This window comes from Sminthopsis crassicaudata, chromosome 2 (assembly GCF_048593235.1).
Source record: "Sminthopsis crassicaudata isolate SCR6 chromosome 2, ASM4859323v1, whole genome shotgun sequence".
Lineage (NCBI taxonomy): Eukaryota > Metazoa > Chordata > Mammalia > Dasyuromorphia > Dasyuridae > Sminthopsis > Sminthopsis crassicaudata.
Window position 1 is genome coordinate 646,525,137 of NC_133618.1, and position 16,315 is coordinate 646,541,451.

A 16,315-nucleotide genomic window follows, 5' to 3' on the forward strand; every position below is an offset into this window, starting at 1 on the left:
GATCTGATTTTTCTTGCACAGCATGATGAATATGGAAATATCTTTAGAAGAACTATCAAATTGCTTGCTATCTGGGGTGAGTGGGGGAAGAAGGGAAAAATTTGGAACACAGAGTTTTGTAGTGGTAAATGTTGAAAACTATCTCCATGTATTTGGAAAAATAAAATATTATTTAAAAAGAAGAATGGAAATTTTTTTGAAAACAAGAACTGTTTTTTTTTTTTTTCCTTTGTATTTCCAGACCTTAGCATAGAGTCTGGTACATAATATTTGATAAATGCTTCTTTGTTGATTGATTGCTAATCTAGGGGAAGGGGACAAAGATATTTTCATGATTCTGATAACAATAAGAACAATAAGAATTTATATAGTGCCTACTATGTACCAGGCATTATACTTTAAAAATTTGATCCCCACAACAATTTGAAGTGCTATTATTACCCTCCTTTAGACAATTGCAGAAACTGAGTTAAACAGAGATTACATGATGTTTCCAGGATCACTTAGGTAATGGATTCGAGCCTGTATTTGACCCCAGATTTTCCTTATTCCAGGCCCAGCACTCCATGTGATTGTCAACAAACGTTTCTTCATCCTTCACCACATTGCCAGGCACTGTGCTAGGTTCTAGAAGAAAATATTTCTAAAGATGTTCATTTATATTTTGTAAATACCTTAAAATTGTTTTTATGATTTATCAGACTCCTCTATCCCCTGACCCTTCTCATCCTATTCCCTATCAGCCAGCTTTTTAAGTTCCATTTCATCGATCAAGAATTAGAAAACAGAATAGTCTATTCCCTTAGCCCACCAAGTCTTAACAATTCTCATCTTGAACCATCTGTGATAGCCACAAGTTTATAAGGAATTCCAATCCTGGAATGACTCTGGAGTAGGGTTTGGGAAATATAGTTAGACTAAATAGAATTATGCATTTTGGGTTTTTATGCATTAATATTTATTATATACTGTATACACATCTACTTATAATGAATAATACACAAACTACACAGACCTACTCATTTGCAACGATAGTTGATATTCACATATATTCCTTTATCTGAGACTCACAAAAGTCTTGTGAGGTTAGTCTAGAAGCATTTTTAAATGAGGAAACAGATTCAGAGAGCTTAAGTTATTTGTCCAAGGTCAAATAAGTATTTAGAGGTAATATATCTGAGTCCAGTTCTTCCTGCTTCTAATTGTAGCATTCTATCCATTTTGCCATGTTTCCTGTCTATATTTAAGGATACAAAAGTACACGCAATCATTAGAGTGCACAGTTCTCCATTAAATTATAAGTTTCTTGAGAACAGGAACTGTCTTTTACTTTTCTTATAAACTTGATCATTTAGCACAGTGCCTGGCAAGTAGTATATGCTTAATAAATACATCTTGACTCACTACTTTATTGATATGATTAGTAGAAAATCAAACTACTCAAATTAGCATGCATAACCAGTGTGCATTTTCCCCAGAAGAACAGGATGTCCCTGAATGGACCAAGTAGCAAAGCCCCTAGTTCCTAGTTTCTGATTGTTCAGGTATGAAGATGTTCTTTAGAAACACAGCTGTGGATACCAAACACTTGCTATTTCAAATCCATCTCATGCTCCAAACAATCCATTGCACTTCACATGCAATCTGAACCATAGCAGTGACTGTTTAACCAGTGGGAAACACCACCAAACCAAACCAAACAGAAGTATGATAGACCTTATCTGTTTTTACAGTAAGATAACTGCAAGATAATTATTGATTACTAAACTAACTATAACAAAAACAGCAGGAGACAATCATCCAAATCTAAACAAAGAATAATTTCTCAGGGGGCCAGGCAGATTACTGTTAGATTTTTAAAGTCAATCAATAGATCTTTCATGTCTATAGTGCCGGCAATTTATGAGACAGCCTCCTACTGATGGAGAGACTAGATTTAACATCAAAGCCATGAGACAAGTTGGTTCATCAAGAAAAATGAGGTCCAATATGGGAAGATGCTAAACAAAAACTGTGTGATGAAAGAAGAATCTGCTTTGTCTGCCTACTCCCCTGCCATTGTGCATGGTACCAGCCACATGCTCCAGGGTAGCATCTAGTGCTTTACTTGCTCTCTTTCTGGGCCAGTTAGGAACATGTCAGAGCACCTGACTGTAATGATCCTGGCTGGACTCAGAGAATTCTGAGTAAAAGGACTCACCTCCAACATTCAGGTCCCCAGCCCACTTCCTCTATACCAGGTCTCTTGCTCTTGCTTTCAGCCTGAACCCCAGGGAGACACAAGGGTTGAGTGCTGAACGTGCATTTTCCAATAGAGCTGGTCCTTATGAACCCTTCTGATTTATCCCCGAAGCTACACTCTCTGGGCGGGACTGGGCACAAGACCAGCAAAAAACCTAAAGCAGACGGCCAATCAAACAGAGCATCCATCCTGGGAGGCCAGGTGCCAGATTCCCCAGGGGCCCATCCAAGGGTTGAGAGAAACATTTTGAGTCATTAGCCATCCTGCAGGTTATGACATTTGGCAAGTGCCAACTGTTCCTACTCCTTCCCCACTGCCCCTGGGCCTAACTACCCACATGGTGTTTCCACAATAAGGCCTCTGAATCCAAGCTGTCTCCACCACTTAAAGGAAGACCACTTTCTATCATACATTTTTGTTTTCTCTATCTTTTCATAGAACCTTGTTGGTGTAAAGTGCTTTAAGAATATTCTTTTCCCCACCCAAATTCCTCACTGCACACCCAGGAAGTATGACTGGCATTGTGGCCCTTGTCCTGATGTTAAGAAATCTGTGGAACACTTAGCCTTACAATGTAAAAGAAAAACTTGTTAACTTGCAAAATTCTCAACACCAGGCTGCAAACTATTCAGCTATCATTCATTCAATAAGTAAACATTTATTAATCATCTGCTACTTGCTAAAATAATCCACAAAGACCACATACGTTCTCTGACAAAATTAACTAGAAGCAACATAAATGAGCCAGGAAGACGTGGATTTAATACCCCCCCCCCCGATATAATAGTATTTTATTTTTTTCCAAATATATGTAAAGATAGTTTTCAACATTTACTTTTATAAGCCTTTGAGTTCTAATTCTTTTTCTCCCTCCCACCCTTTCCCCTCCTCTCCCCAAGATAGCAAGCAATCTAATATAGGTTATACATATACAGTTATATTAAAAAAAAAAAAAAAACAGGCTTTAAATCCTTCCTAAGACACCTAGTGGGTGTGTAATTATATTTAATTTCTCTGGGCCTCAATTATATCATCTGTAAAATGAGAGATTTGGACTCCAGTCTCTAACATTCCTTCCAGTTCTAAATTTATCATCTAGGAGAATACAAGATCCCAGTGATTAGTTAGTTAATTATTTAGAAAAAAATGAAAGTATTTAATTTGGTAGAACTTTAAAGACTCACTTCCAACAAGGTATTTTTCATGTATATATCAAAATTAAACAAGATTTCTGGAAAGATACAATAATAACTCAGGTAATCTTGTTTAAAGAGTCTAATTGAAGAGGTAATCTCTCTCCATCCTGATGCTCCTAACTGTGAATGATATTCTGCATACTGAGTCAAGTGTGGGAGGCAGCAAGGCCCAAGGAAGAGAGGATTAACTTTGGGGTCAGAATACACGGATTCAAATTCCACCTTCAGTGTTTACTAACCATGTAACCTCCTTCAGGTTGAGTTTCCTCATCTTCCTCATCAGTAAAATCAAGAAACTGGACAGACGTTTCTTCCAGTTCTAGGTCTATAGTTCTATGAACACTACGAAGCTCCTAAATAAAATCCATAATCCCTCAAACGTATTGGGCTTAATCATTCATACAGAAAAACTAAGTGGATGAAAAATCCTTTTTGTTCCAGTTATGTTATTAGCAGGCTGAACAATTCATAGAGCTCATCCATCAGTGTTTGTGTACATGTGCATGTGTGTGTGTGCAAAAGTGTGTATAGACACATATACATTTTTTATATCATGGAAGATATTACAAATGGACAATGAGCTGGGCTTAGAAATGAAGGGAGGAGAGTGAGATGGAGTACTTTAGGGAAATTGCAGAGTTCTTTTAATGATCTCCCCTCTCCTTAAACTTCCCCTTGGAACAAAAGTCTATCTTTTCAACACTAAATATTCTTCTGATATTACATGTCTGTGAGTCATAGAACACTATAGCTTTTGAATAAGTGAGACTTTTTAGGATCACCCAAAGGACAATGGAGGTATGCCTAGGAAACATGAGTAGGCTACACTATTTACAAATGAGAAATTATATTGGAGTCATGATATGAATAATGTTATCAAAAAACATATGATCAAAAAAGATGGGCCAGTTACACAGGGCAAAAGTGAGGTAAAAACTGAAAATAAGTCACATGCTTCACTGATACTCTTGGAATGTCTGAAGAATGTCAGGAAGGCCACATGCTGGATGGATCCCCCTTCTTCCCTATGGTGAGCCCATGAGAGGACAAAAATAAGAACTATATATAATGGACAGGCAAGGATGGAGTGAAATTCACATTATTCAAAATAAACCCAAACCAAACATATACATCCTTTAGAGTAGTAGAACTTTCTTAAAGTACCTTTCTTACTAGATCAAAAGGCAAATGTTTGCAACTAGTTTTTTTTTTAAACCATTGGGTAAAAAAAGTCAGCTCCAGGTCAAACCTTCCTATAAATAGCTGCCTACGCTGTCTACAATGAAGGAGCCCTGGTCAGCCCATATGTAGAATATGACCATTTCTGGGTGCTTTAGGGAGTACACTGATAAACTGGAAAGCTTCCAAAAAGAGATCAAGGAGATGATGAAAGCTTTGAGATCTTGTTCCATGAGGATGGGTGTTCAAGCAAAGGGATAACCATTTATTAGAGAGGGCATTCTTAATCAGTTATTTGATGGACTAGCTCTTCTCTGATGACTCTTCCAATGATGTGATTCTATTATTAAGTGCTAGGTACGAGGGAGTACAAAAATAAATAACAATATTTATGGTCCCTGTCCTAGAAAAAGTCCAAAAAGGACCCACATGTGCAAAAATGTTTGTGGCAGCCCTTTCTGTAGTGGTTAGAAACTGGAAACTGAGTGGATGCTCATTTATTGGAGAAAGGCTGAATAAATTGTGGTATATGAATATTTTGGAATATTATTGTTCTGTAAGAAATGACCAGCAGGAGGATTTCAGAAAGGCCTGAAGAGACTTACATGAACTGATGCTGAGTGAAATGAGCAGGACCAGGAGATCGTTATACCTGGCAACAACAAGACTATACAATGATCAATTCTGATGAATGTGGCTCTCTTCAAGAGGATTCAAACCAGTTCCAATTGTTCAGCAATGAAGAGAGCCTTCTATACCCAGAGAGAGAACATGGGAACTGACCATTACATAGCATTTTCACTTTTTCTGTTATTATTTGCTTGCATTTTTGTTTCCCTTCTCAGGTTTTTTTTTTTTCCTTTCTAGATCAGATTTTTCTTACATAGCAAGATAACTATGGATACACACACACACACACACACTGGATTTAATAGATATTTTAATATATTTAACATGTATTGGACTACCTGCCATTTAGGGGAAAGGGTGGGGGAAAGGAGGGGAAAATTTGGAACAGAAGATTTTGCAAGGGTCAAGGTTGAAAAATTACCCATGCATATAGTTTGTAAATAAAAAGCTATGATAATAAAAAATAAATATTTTTTAAAATTAAAAAGTCCAAGACTTTAGACTAAGTGATATCCATGAATAATACTAGCTGGACCAAAACACCTATCTGTGCTAACTTCTCCCATATTTGTATTTTATTTTAAGAAAAAAGGGAGATTAATGTTATTTTTGTCAATACACTAAAGAATTATTTCAGGAATTCGAAGATCTATGATTTCATCAGTATCAGTACTCCCTTATAAGATCTTGAGGGCAGTCAGTGTTTTGTTTTTGTTTTTGCAGCCTCAATGCTTCACACTTAAATAGGCATTTTATACATGCTTGCCATTTTGAAATGAACCTTCTGTGAGTCTGAAAACAACTTTAATGAACCTCTTCAGTCCGAAGAACTGATTATCTTATAGTAAACTCTCAGCCAAAATGTCCAATCCAGGTGGACTGACCTCTGAGGACAAGGAGACAGTCCATCACTGGGCCTGAATCTGGAGGCCTTCCCTCTTGGTAGGAGCTGCTAGAACTTGTACTCTGCTGAGAACCCAGGCTACCCCACACCATGATGAGACATCACAGGGTGGAGTGGGGGATAAAGGAAGATATACACAATAATGGAAAGTATCATAAGTAAATGATTAACTTCTGCCAGAAACAAGTATAGACACTGTCATATTAGAAAGCTTACCTGTGCACAAGACCAATCTGGGTGCCACCTGTAGAATTGTACCTCCAAGAAGATATTGGCCTAAGGCATAGGTAGGGAAGCAGGAAAAAAAGTGGGAGAGGAAGAAAGGAGGTGGGAGAAGGTAGGAGTGACAATGGAAAGAAAAAGAAAATGATGCTTTTAATGAGATCCAATAGGAAGGAAGCCAAACAAAATGATTTCAGGTACCCTTCCTCCTCCTCTGAAATGGCCTGGGCCAGAATCGGTCTTTTTATAGTAATACCTTCCTATTTTCAGGTGGCAGAAGATAATTCCTACTTTCCGCTCGCCTCACAGAAATGCTATGATGCTTCCAGAAACCTGTTTCCAATGCTATTTATTTCATCCATTAATTCAGTACCTACCATATTCACTATATTATGCTTGGTCCTGGGGAAATTCAATTGTTAAATAAAACATAAGCTCCACTCCTCAAGCAATTTATAATCTAGTATCAAGACTATTTGCCAGAAGTCAGACAATTAAAACTAATCTTATTCCTACCTCCACATACAGTTAACCTAGGGAAAAGACCATTTATCAATAATAATACTATGATAGCTAATATTTATATAGACCTTACATGTCAGGCATAGTGCTAAGTGGTTTATAATTTGCTCATCTGTTCCTCACAACAACCCTATGAGGCTATTATTATGCTCATTTTACAGATGAAGAAACTGAGGCAGACAGCAGTTAAATCATTTGCACAGTTACAATGATTAGATTATATCACCTAGCTAGCTGCCTGTTATCAAAAGACTTGTTAAAAGTCTTTTCCCAAAGTCTTCCAAAAATTTGAATGAAAGACAGCCCCAGAGGTAAGACGCCAACAGGAAATTTAAATTCCCAGTGTAATGGAAAAAAAATCCCTTTTATGTAATTTGGCTTAGACAAAGCAACGATTTTGAAAACTGACTTCTTCATGTCCAAGATTACCGAGGAGAACTGATGTTCTCTCTTTCTAAGCAGAATAGCTAGACAGCGCAATGGATAAAGTACTAGACCTGATGTCAGGACTACATGAATTCAAACCCATCTGCAAAATGAGCTGGAGAAGGAAATGGCAAACCACTCCAATATCTTTGCAGAGAAAACCCCAAATGGGGTTATAGAGAAGAACATAACTAACAACACAGTGTATGTAATGGTACTTGACCTGAAAGCCAGGTCTTTGCTATCTACCCCAATAAGCTTTTATTAAATGTCTATTATGAGCAAGATATACAATACTCTTGCTAGGTTCTGGAAATATAAACATGAAATGGAAAAAAAGCTTCTAATCTCAAGTATCTTATAGTCTATAATGGGGAAGGGGAGACACTGTACCAAAAAAAAAAAAAAAGTTAGTATATACATGTTAATTTGAAGAGGGACAAGACATTAACATTTAGGTGAATCTTGAAGAGTTTCCTGTGAGAGCTGAATCCTGAAAAAAGTTAAGGGTTTTTACAGATGAAGGTGATATTAGCTTTCACAAAGCAAAACCATTCCAAATACATGTTGTAAAGTGAGGGGGAAGCAATGATTAATTAAGAGAATACCAGGTCTGGTGACATTCAGTGGGGACTTTATTACAGGAGACTGAAGTTGTGGGCCTTGAAGGAATTCTGAAATAATAGCAAACTGAGTGCTTCAGATATCGGGTATTGCTTATTGGATTAACTAGCACCTTGGTCAACAAATCAGAAAGACCAATATCTTACCTGGTGATAATTCATACAAGTAATTGGTACTGATTATGGGAGTGAAGTGGAGTGACAATATGTTTCATTATGCACCAGTACTACACAGCACTAAACTGGAAATGTATCTTACCACAACTCTAAGCACAAGCTTCATGCTTGCTGCTTTTTGACAATGATTTAGGCCCAAGTTATACACAACATATTGTAGATCAATTAGGATAATCATGAAAAATGACTTCATCCCTAATCCCAAAGTAGATGAAATCAAAGTTGAAATAAGGAGTTACCAAAATCTAAAAAATGAAAACTTGAAAAACCTAAGACCAATATACATTTTAATGCAAACTTCAGATATTCTATATAATAACCACATGAATAACAAAAATAATAATCATTAACTGACATGGTTTGGAAGAGAAGATCTAAATTTCAAGATTTTTTTTTTTTAATTTTGACTCCAATATAATGAAAATGCTAAAATTATTTATCTGAATTTCTAATAACTTATTTCTTTCCCAATTACATGCAAAAACAATTTTAGCATTCTTTTAAAAAAAAGTTTGAGTTCCGAATTCTAAAATGATTTATTTGATGCACACAAGTTTAATGTAAAAAAACAATTGATATAAAATGTAGCATCTTTCAGGAAGACAGTTTAAGCCCTTTTGGGTTCTGCTTAACCCTGGACCCATTATCATTACTCTTACACAGAAGTGAGTATGGCTTTCAAATTAAAGAGGGAGTCATTCTAAAACATCTTATAAATCACTTAATGTGCATAGCTGACATCAACATATGTCTCTTCTGAAAAACACATTAAATATCTTTTCCATCTTGTGGAATTTCTCTCCAATGATAACAAGATATCATTTAGACTTATTAAGCATAAAATTCTTCATCAACACGAAGAAAAGATAGAAACTGAAGATTTGAGCTTGAATCTATAAATCAAATGAAATCAGTGGATGAAAGTGATAGTTTCCAAAACCTTGATTTCCATTAGGCAAGATACAAGGAGCATAAAACTATTAAAGAGAAGAGCCTTATTAGGGGGATTAACACATTTAAAGCAAATAGCACCTATTCAACACCATCCATGATATATATTTGGAACTAGAAAATAAACATTTTAAAAATTACTCAATATTAGGAAAGTATAACCCTAAGGCATTGTTGTTCTTTTGTTTCAGTCCTGTCTGACTCTTTGAGGCTTGATTTGGGGTTTTCTTAGCCAAAAATACTGAAGGGGTTTGCCATTTCCTTCTCCAGCTCATTTTACAGATGAGAAAATTGAGGCTTTCAGGGTTAAGTGATTTGCTCTGGGTCTCAGAACTAGTAAGTGTCTGAGGCAGGATTTGAATTAAGGAAAATGAATCTTCTTGACTTCAAGCCAAGCATTCTATCTACTGCACTACCTAGCTCATCTAACCGAAAGATTAATGTTGAAATGTGAATATTTTTGGAGTATGTAATAAACAAGTTAAATACTTATAGAAATACTCTTTAAACAAGCATACATCATTTGTTGAGCAATAATAAAGGCTGACAATAGGAACACAGCTTTGACTTGTTGAACACAACTGAAAGGGTAATCAAGTGTGAAATCAAAAAACCTTCTGGGTGACAGATACATAAATTCAACCAATAATAAGTCAACAAAGTAATGCCAAACAAATAGTTGAGTCATGTAGATTTATATAGGATGGAGAGTTAATATGATGACAATTCAGAACTAGGTCATTGATGCCAGAAATTATAGAAGAGTTATTCTCAAAGAACTGACTTACATTTGCATGCATTTCAAGAAATGGCAGAAACTGTGCAACACAACATACTGGATTGTGAAAATTTAGTATTTACTGAATAACTAGCAAAACAAAAACTTTTGGCTAGAATTACACATCTAAAGCTATCCTTCAAAGACTAGTAGATGACATGTCCATATTCCCAAAAAAAAAAAAAAAAAAAAAAAATTCAAAATATTCCTGAAAATTCAACAAATAAAGTATATTAGTCCTGAGCCATTATTACAAAGTTGTTGTTTACAATCTTGCAGATATAATATCTATCTATAAAGTATAAGAATAATGTTTTTAATAGATATGTCCACAGCAAATACTCAATCTCCAGGCTATGAAGAATGAAAAGCTTTCAATAATATAGACAGCAGAGAAATTGCAAAATCACGAGGAAACATGTATTTCTCAACCCCTGCTGTCTCATTTGCTACTAGACTTGTGGTGAAAAAGCTTTCTGTGAATCTAGAGAAGAGAAGCTTTTACCTTAATACTTTTATTCCATAACAAAAATCAGGTATTTTATCTACCTACAATAGTCCACAGAGTATTAGCTCTAAGAGAATATCAGCAGGATGATGATTACTTTCAGGACTATTTTTTTCTGAAGTACATTGAAAAAGATAAGAAGAATGAAGTGAATAACATATAATTCTGAGTTTTGCAGAGCATTATATACATATCTACCTACATAATATACATACATTTATAAATACATTGAGCTACAATACAAAATAACATGGCATGTGCATTAGAGAAGTACAAAACAAAGTGTCATATGAGATCCAAAGAAGAAAAGATCACTACTGGAAAGGGACATCAATGAAGACAGAATGAAAGACATGTCATTTTAGCCAGTTGTCTGAATTTGGTAGAGAGTAAGAGAGAGGAAAGGGCATTTTAAGCAGGTAGATCAAATTTTTTTTTTTTATTTATTTTATACACACTGCTTTATGAATTATGTCAGGAGAGAAAAATCACCACAAAGGGGGAAAATTATGGAAAAGAAAAAAAAAAACCCAGAAAAAAGAAGTGAACATAGCACGTAGATTTACATTCAGTCTCCTTAGTTTTTTTTTTTCTGGGTGCAGATGGGATTTTCTGTCCAAAGTCTATTGGGATTGCTTTGGATCATTGAACCACTGAGAAGAATCATCAAGTCTTTCATAGTTGATCATTGCACATGTTTGCTGTAATTGTGTATAATGTATTCCTGGTTCCTTTTAATCATTTTTTTATATAACAATAATATTCGATTATTTTCATATATCACAGCTTATTCAGTTATTTCCAATTGATGGGCATTAGGTAAATCAATTTGAACAAAGGCCTGGAAGCAGGAAAGTTTAGGAAATGTTTAAAGGACAGAGAATAGTCTTGTTTGGCTAGAGCATTGAGTAACTAGTAGGGGCTGGTTTGATGTAGGCTGGAAAGTTTATGTAGTGATGAAAGCTTCTGAATGCCAGGGAAGGAATTTTTACTTGATAGACAATAGGGAATCACTGAAGATTTCTGAGTGATAAGCATATCTAGTCATAAAATACAGAATGCAACAGGATTGACCCAGCATGTTGTGCCTGTATCAAAGGGGCTGTGCTCTACAAGCAAATCTGAATTTTAGTAGCCTTATCAAAAGAAAAGCTAGACACTCAAATTTAGACATCTTCACTCCAAATGTTCATATGGACTATTTTTATGCCAACCTGGGGTTGTATTTGTCTGATCTGCCACAGTTAAACATACTGTGCCTTGACCCTACATAATGATATCATTTTGGTCTTCTTTAAGCATAATGGACAACAAACCAGTCCAGAAATGTTATGAAGGACATACTGGAGGGGAAAGAAAACCTTTTAATAAGCTTTTATACTCGTCATCAAAAATGATGATGAGTTCTGGGATGGTATTAATGGAAACAGACTGAAAAAGTTTGTATAAGGAGAATTTACAAGACTTGGTAATTACTTAATGAGGGAGGTAAAGGAAAGCAAAGTATTTAAGATAATAAAGTTTCAAATATGAGACTGGTGATTCGACAAACAGAAAAAGGTCAGAAATCAGAACAGGTTTAGGGAAGAAGATAGTAACCTCGGTTGGTTTTGAAAAGGATGCATTTGAAAAACATGACATCTCAAAAAGTAAACAGGGTTTCTGAGCCACAACTCCAATTGACCAAAAAAGAAAAATACAGAACAGTCATACTTAAATTCCTTTTGGAGAACTTCCCAAATCCCTAGAGAAAGGTCTCCACTTGCTATGAATAACCAGAGCTCTAAGCTAAGGAAATGAATGCATTATCTAGGGAGATTTTTGTCTCAATTCCCGTTGGCTGTTCTCTCCATCTGGAAAAGAGTTGTTAGTAAGACTCAATTAAGAGAAACTTTCTTAAAAGTACAGATTTTAGAGGAAAGAAAAGATAGCTCAACTTGGAAAGAACTCCTCCCTACAATTCTTCCCCTTCCTCAAATCTGAAATTCTCAAAATGACTTTTTATCTCCTTTTTTTTCCATCTTAGTATTTAAACATTTTTTCTAAACATCTTTATTTAAAGTTTTGAATTTCAAATTCTATCTTTCTCTTCCTCCCTCACAGAGACAGTAAGCAATCAGATATAGATTATACATGTGCTGTTATGTAAAACATTTCCATATTAGTCATTTTGTACAAGACAAATAAAAATGAAAGAATATGAAGAATAACATTTTTCAGTATATGCTCAATAAATATTACTTCTTTCTTTGAAGGTGAATGGTATGCTTCATCATTCGTCCTTTGGGATTGCTTTGGATCACTATATTGCCAAGAATAACTAAGTCATTCACAATTCATCAAACAATATTACTGTTACTGTGTACAACGCAAAATGACTTTTCAAACCTAAACCATACTGTAAACTATCCATTTCTGTTAAATGCCAATTGTCTGGATCTACAATTCCTTAGTTTCTACTTATAAGATCCTTATGTGATTAGAATTTCATGAAAAAAATTGGTTGCATTATTATTTTGCATTTAAGCATCTTTTCTCTGAGAAGCTCAAGGGATTAACAGAGACCCTGTTCCTTAAATTTCCCATTACATCAAGTATAAAACACATTTCAATAACCCTTTTCCACATCTTCCCTATAGGTTGGAAAGGTGTTTCCTTCAAAGACTGGCTTAAATACTTTCTAATACATTAAGCCTTTTCCAAATACCTTTCTCTTTACCTTCTCACCTTGTATCTACTTTGATGTATCTGACATATGTATATGTTGAATCCTCCTAATTAGATTGTAAACTCCTCTTGAGCAAAGGTGCTGAAATTCTTTTGAGAGGGTATAGATCTCATTTAGGAGTCACTGAGATATGACTGGACTCCATGCAATGGGTAGGAGGGAATGCAAGCAAAAACAGCTAGGAGACATTCTTCATGACAATAGTGAATATGCTTCCCTGCTTTGCCCAAACAAAATTATTGCTATTATCTTTTTCAAAGAAACTTGAGTGGCTTTTGACATATGGATGAAAATCACTTTGTTGAATCAGACAAAAATCATGACTCATAGTCCTGTGACCCATCCTATTCCCCAATCCCCCTTCTCCTAGGTATTCTAAGGGACAAGGGAGAAGAGGGAGCAGATTCTATATATGGAGAGAACAGTGAAGGGGGATAGTATTATTTGAAAAAACAGCAACAAGGCCATATTGGACCATTAAATCTGGTATAGATAATAATAAATTTGGAAAGAGAGGTCAGAACCAGGTTGTAAAGTACTTGAAAGGAAAAACTTGTACTTCCTAGACACAATAGAGGCATATTGTTTATTGAGCAGAGAAATGATATAATTAGATTTATCTTTAATTGAGGAAAAATCACTTTGGCAGTCTGTGTGAAGGATGGATTTGAGAGATTTAAGGGAGAGAGATCACTTAGGAGGCTATTACCATTATTCAGGTAAGAAATGATGAGAGCTTGAATCACAAGTGGTTAGTGTTTATAAGGGGACAGATAGGAGAGATATCATAGAGGTAGAACTGACAAGACTTGCCATTAGGTTGGCTATGTGGGGTGAGGGACAGTGAGGAATAGGAGGTATACTTGACCAAAAAAAAAAAAAAAAAAAAAAAAAAAAAAGGTGATACCCTTGGCAGAAATAGGGAATTTCAGAAGAGGGGCAAGTTTGGGAGGAAGAATGTGAGTTCTATTTTAGACATGAATTTGAGAAGCCTACTAATCATCCTATTTGAAATGTTCAATTGGCAGTTGATGATTTGAGTTGGAAACTAGGTTGAGTATTTAGGATTGAATCAATAGACATTGGGAATCATTTGCATCAGGCCAATAATAAAACCCATGGGACTTTGTGAGGATGCCAAATGAAAGAGTATGTAGAAAAAAGAGAAGTTGGCCTATTTGAGGTATCCCTAGTTACTGTATCACATATGGATGGTACAGTAGCAAAGGAGATTGAGAAGGAACAATCAGGTAAGTAGAAGAACCAAGAAAAATAGCAATGGCATACAAACCCATAGAAGAGTCAACAAATTTTAATATTAATAAAAAAATTAAAAAAAAAAAAAAAAAAAAAGAAAAGAGTCAGCAGTATCAAATGCTATAGAGAAGTCATGAAGGATAAGGAGCCACCATGTTGATGATTAAGATTTTATACATATACACATATATTTTATATATAATTGATAACTTTGGAGAGAGCAACTTCAATTGCATATTAAAATTAGAAGCCTGAATATAAAGGGATGAGAAGTGGAAGGATAATGAGAATTTCTTGCATTTCTAGAGAAAAGATGTCTCCTGTAGAAAGAGGAGATAGTAGGATGAAGAAGCTTTGTTTTAAAGCATGGGGTGACCTGGAGTAGATCCCCAGCTGGTGATTAATGGCAGACAAGAAAACACATGTCTTGGTTTATAATGTACACCAGTGAAGAGAGTAGTTACACCAAAGAGACCACAAATCTTTCGTAGCATCAAAACAATAATCTCTCAGTGAAACCAAAAGAATTCCTTTAGAGAAGGTCCTTGATAAAAAGAGCTCCTGCTTCCTTAATCTCCGAAGAGACTCCAGAGCATTCCAACAGGCCTAAGGCATATGACCAGGACAAGTATTGTGTGGAAGCAGTCATTGGATCCAACAATTGGTCTTGGTCACTAACCAGCAAATTTGTAATTACAAAATCAATGAACCACATACCTGGGCATGGGAATTTCCTGGCTCTGGCGCTAGATGTTTTAAGAAGAGAAAATAAAGGAGTGGTAAATAAGGGTGTGTGTGTGTGTGTGTGTACAAATGTGTGTATGTATATTATATTTATATATGTACTCACACACATACAAAAACATATAGGTACATTCATATATAAATACTGGCTTTTTAATTGCCATTTAAAATGTTAATATTTTATAAGAACAAAAGATTAGAAAATCAAGGATATCTGTAAGAATAAAAACCTTTGTTCCCTCTACCTGAGGGAAGGCAGAAGATCTTCAGTTCTCTCTGAAAAGAAAAATGAACAAGTTCTCTTCCTAAAAAAGAGAAAATATGCACATATTTTGGGCTTGGTGCCATTTGGGATGCCAATTCATGCCACCTGGGCTGCACTAGGCAGCTTCCTATTCTGGATAAACAATCTTTCTTCTACCTCATTGTGATCTCTATTCTTCCAGTTATAGTTTTGGAATTTTTTTTTTTAAAGTCATTTCCCAGCTTCCTAACTGAAAGGAAGCAAATGGGTCTCACCAAAATAATAAGCATGCATATTTAGCAAACAATTATAGTCTTATAGTCAAATGTTTTCAGGGAAGTTTTTTTTTTTTTTTTTGGGGGGGGAGGTTGGGGTTAAGTGACTTGCTCAGGGTCACACAGCTAGGAAGTGTTAAGTGTCTGAGACCAGATTTGAACTCCGGTCCTCCCGAATTCAAGGCTGGTGCTTTATCCACTGTACCACCTAGCTGCCCCTTCAGGGAAGTTTTGAAGAAAGGAAGTAAAGTAAAGGTAGAATACTGGATTTGGACACAGGAGTTCTGTGCCTTAGTCTGGTACCTACTGGTCAAATCACTTAATCTTGGGAGGAAGAACTGCAGAATTTGGAGTTAGAAGATCTAACTTTGCCACTTATTTATTACTTCTGTGACCCTGGACAATATATTTAATTATTCTGGATTTTAGTTTCTTCATCTATAAAATTAAATTGGCCTACAAAGTTTCTTTACCCCTATTCCTATTCCACAACTCTAAATCTATGATTTTAGTGTTGTAGCCATCTATAAGAATGGAGATAATTATACTTGCATGACTTCTCTTATATATCTGAAGCTTGAGTAAATAATAATAATAATAATGATAATAGCTACCATCACATAGTACTTTCTGGTTTACAAAAATGCTTTATCTATGTTATCCCATTTACTTCTTACTGGAAATCATAATATGAATGAAATTATTATCC

At 35.4% G+C, this 16,315-nt stretch overlaps 1 protein-coding gene across 7 annotated transcripts in view; it reads right to left on the reverse strand.

Annotated features, from left to right (window-relative positions):
- The window catches only part of PRXL2A (peroxiredoxin like 2A), a 49,210-nt gene that overhangs the window by 23,655 nt on the left and 9,240 nt on the right, over window positions 1-16,315 (reverse strand). For 2 of the 7 annotated variants that reach the window (XM_074296661.1, XM_074296659.1), the window contains exon 2: window positions 6,368-6,427. The exons of 2 other annotated variants lie outside the window; for them this stretch is intronic. The gene's annotated coding sequence lies outside the window, so the exon portion shown is untranslated. Of the gene's footprint in view, window positions 1-2,200; window positions 2,365-6,367; window positions 6,428-12,071; window positions 12,104-15,060; window positions 15,085-16,315 lie in introns of those variants that run through there. 3 more of the 7 variants (XM_074296657.1, XM_074296662.1, XM_074296658.1) reach the window with 3 other exon arrangements.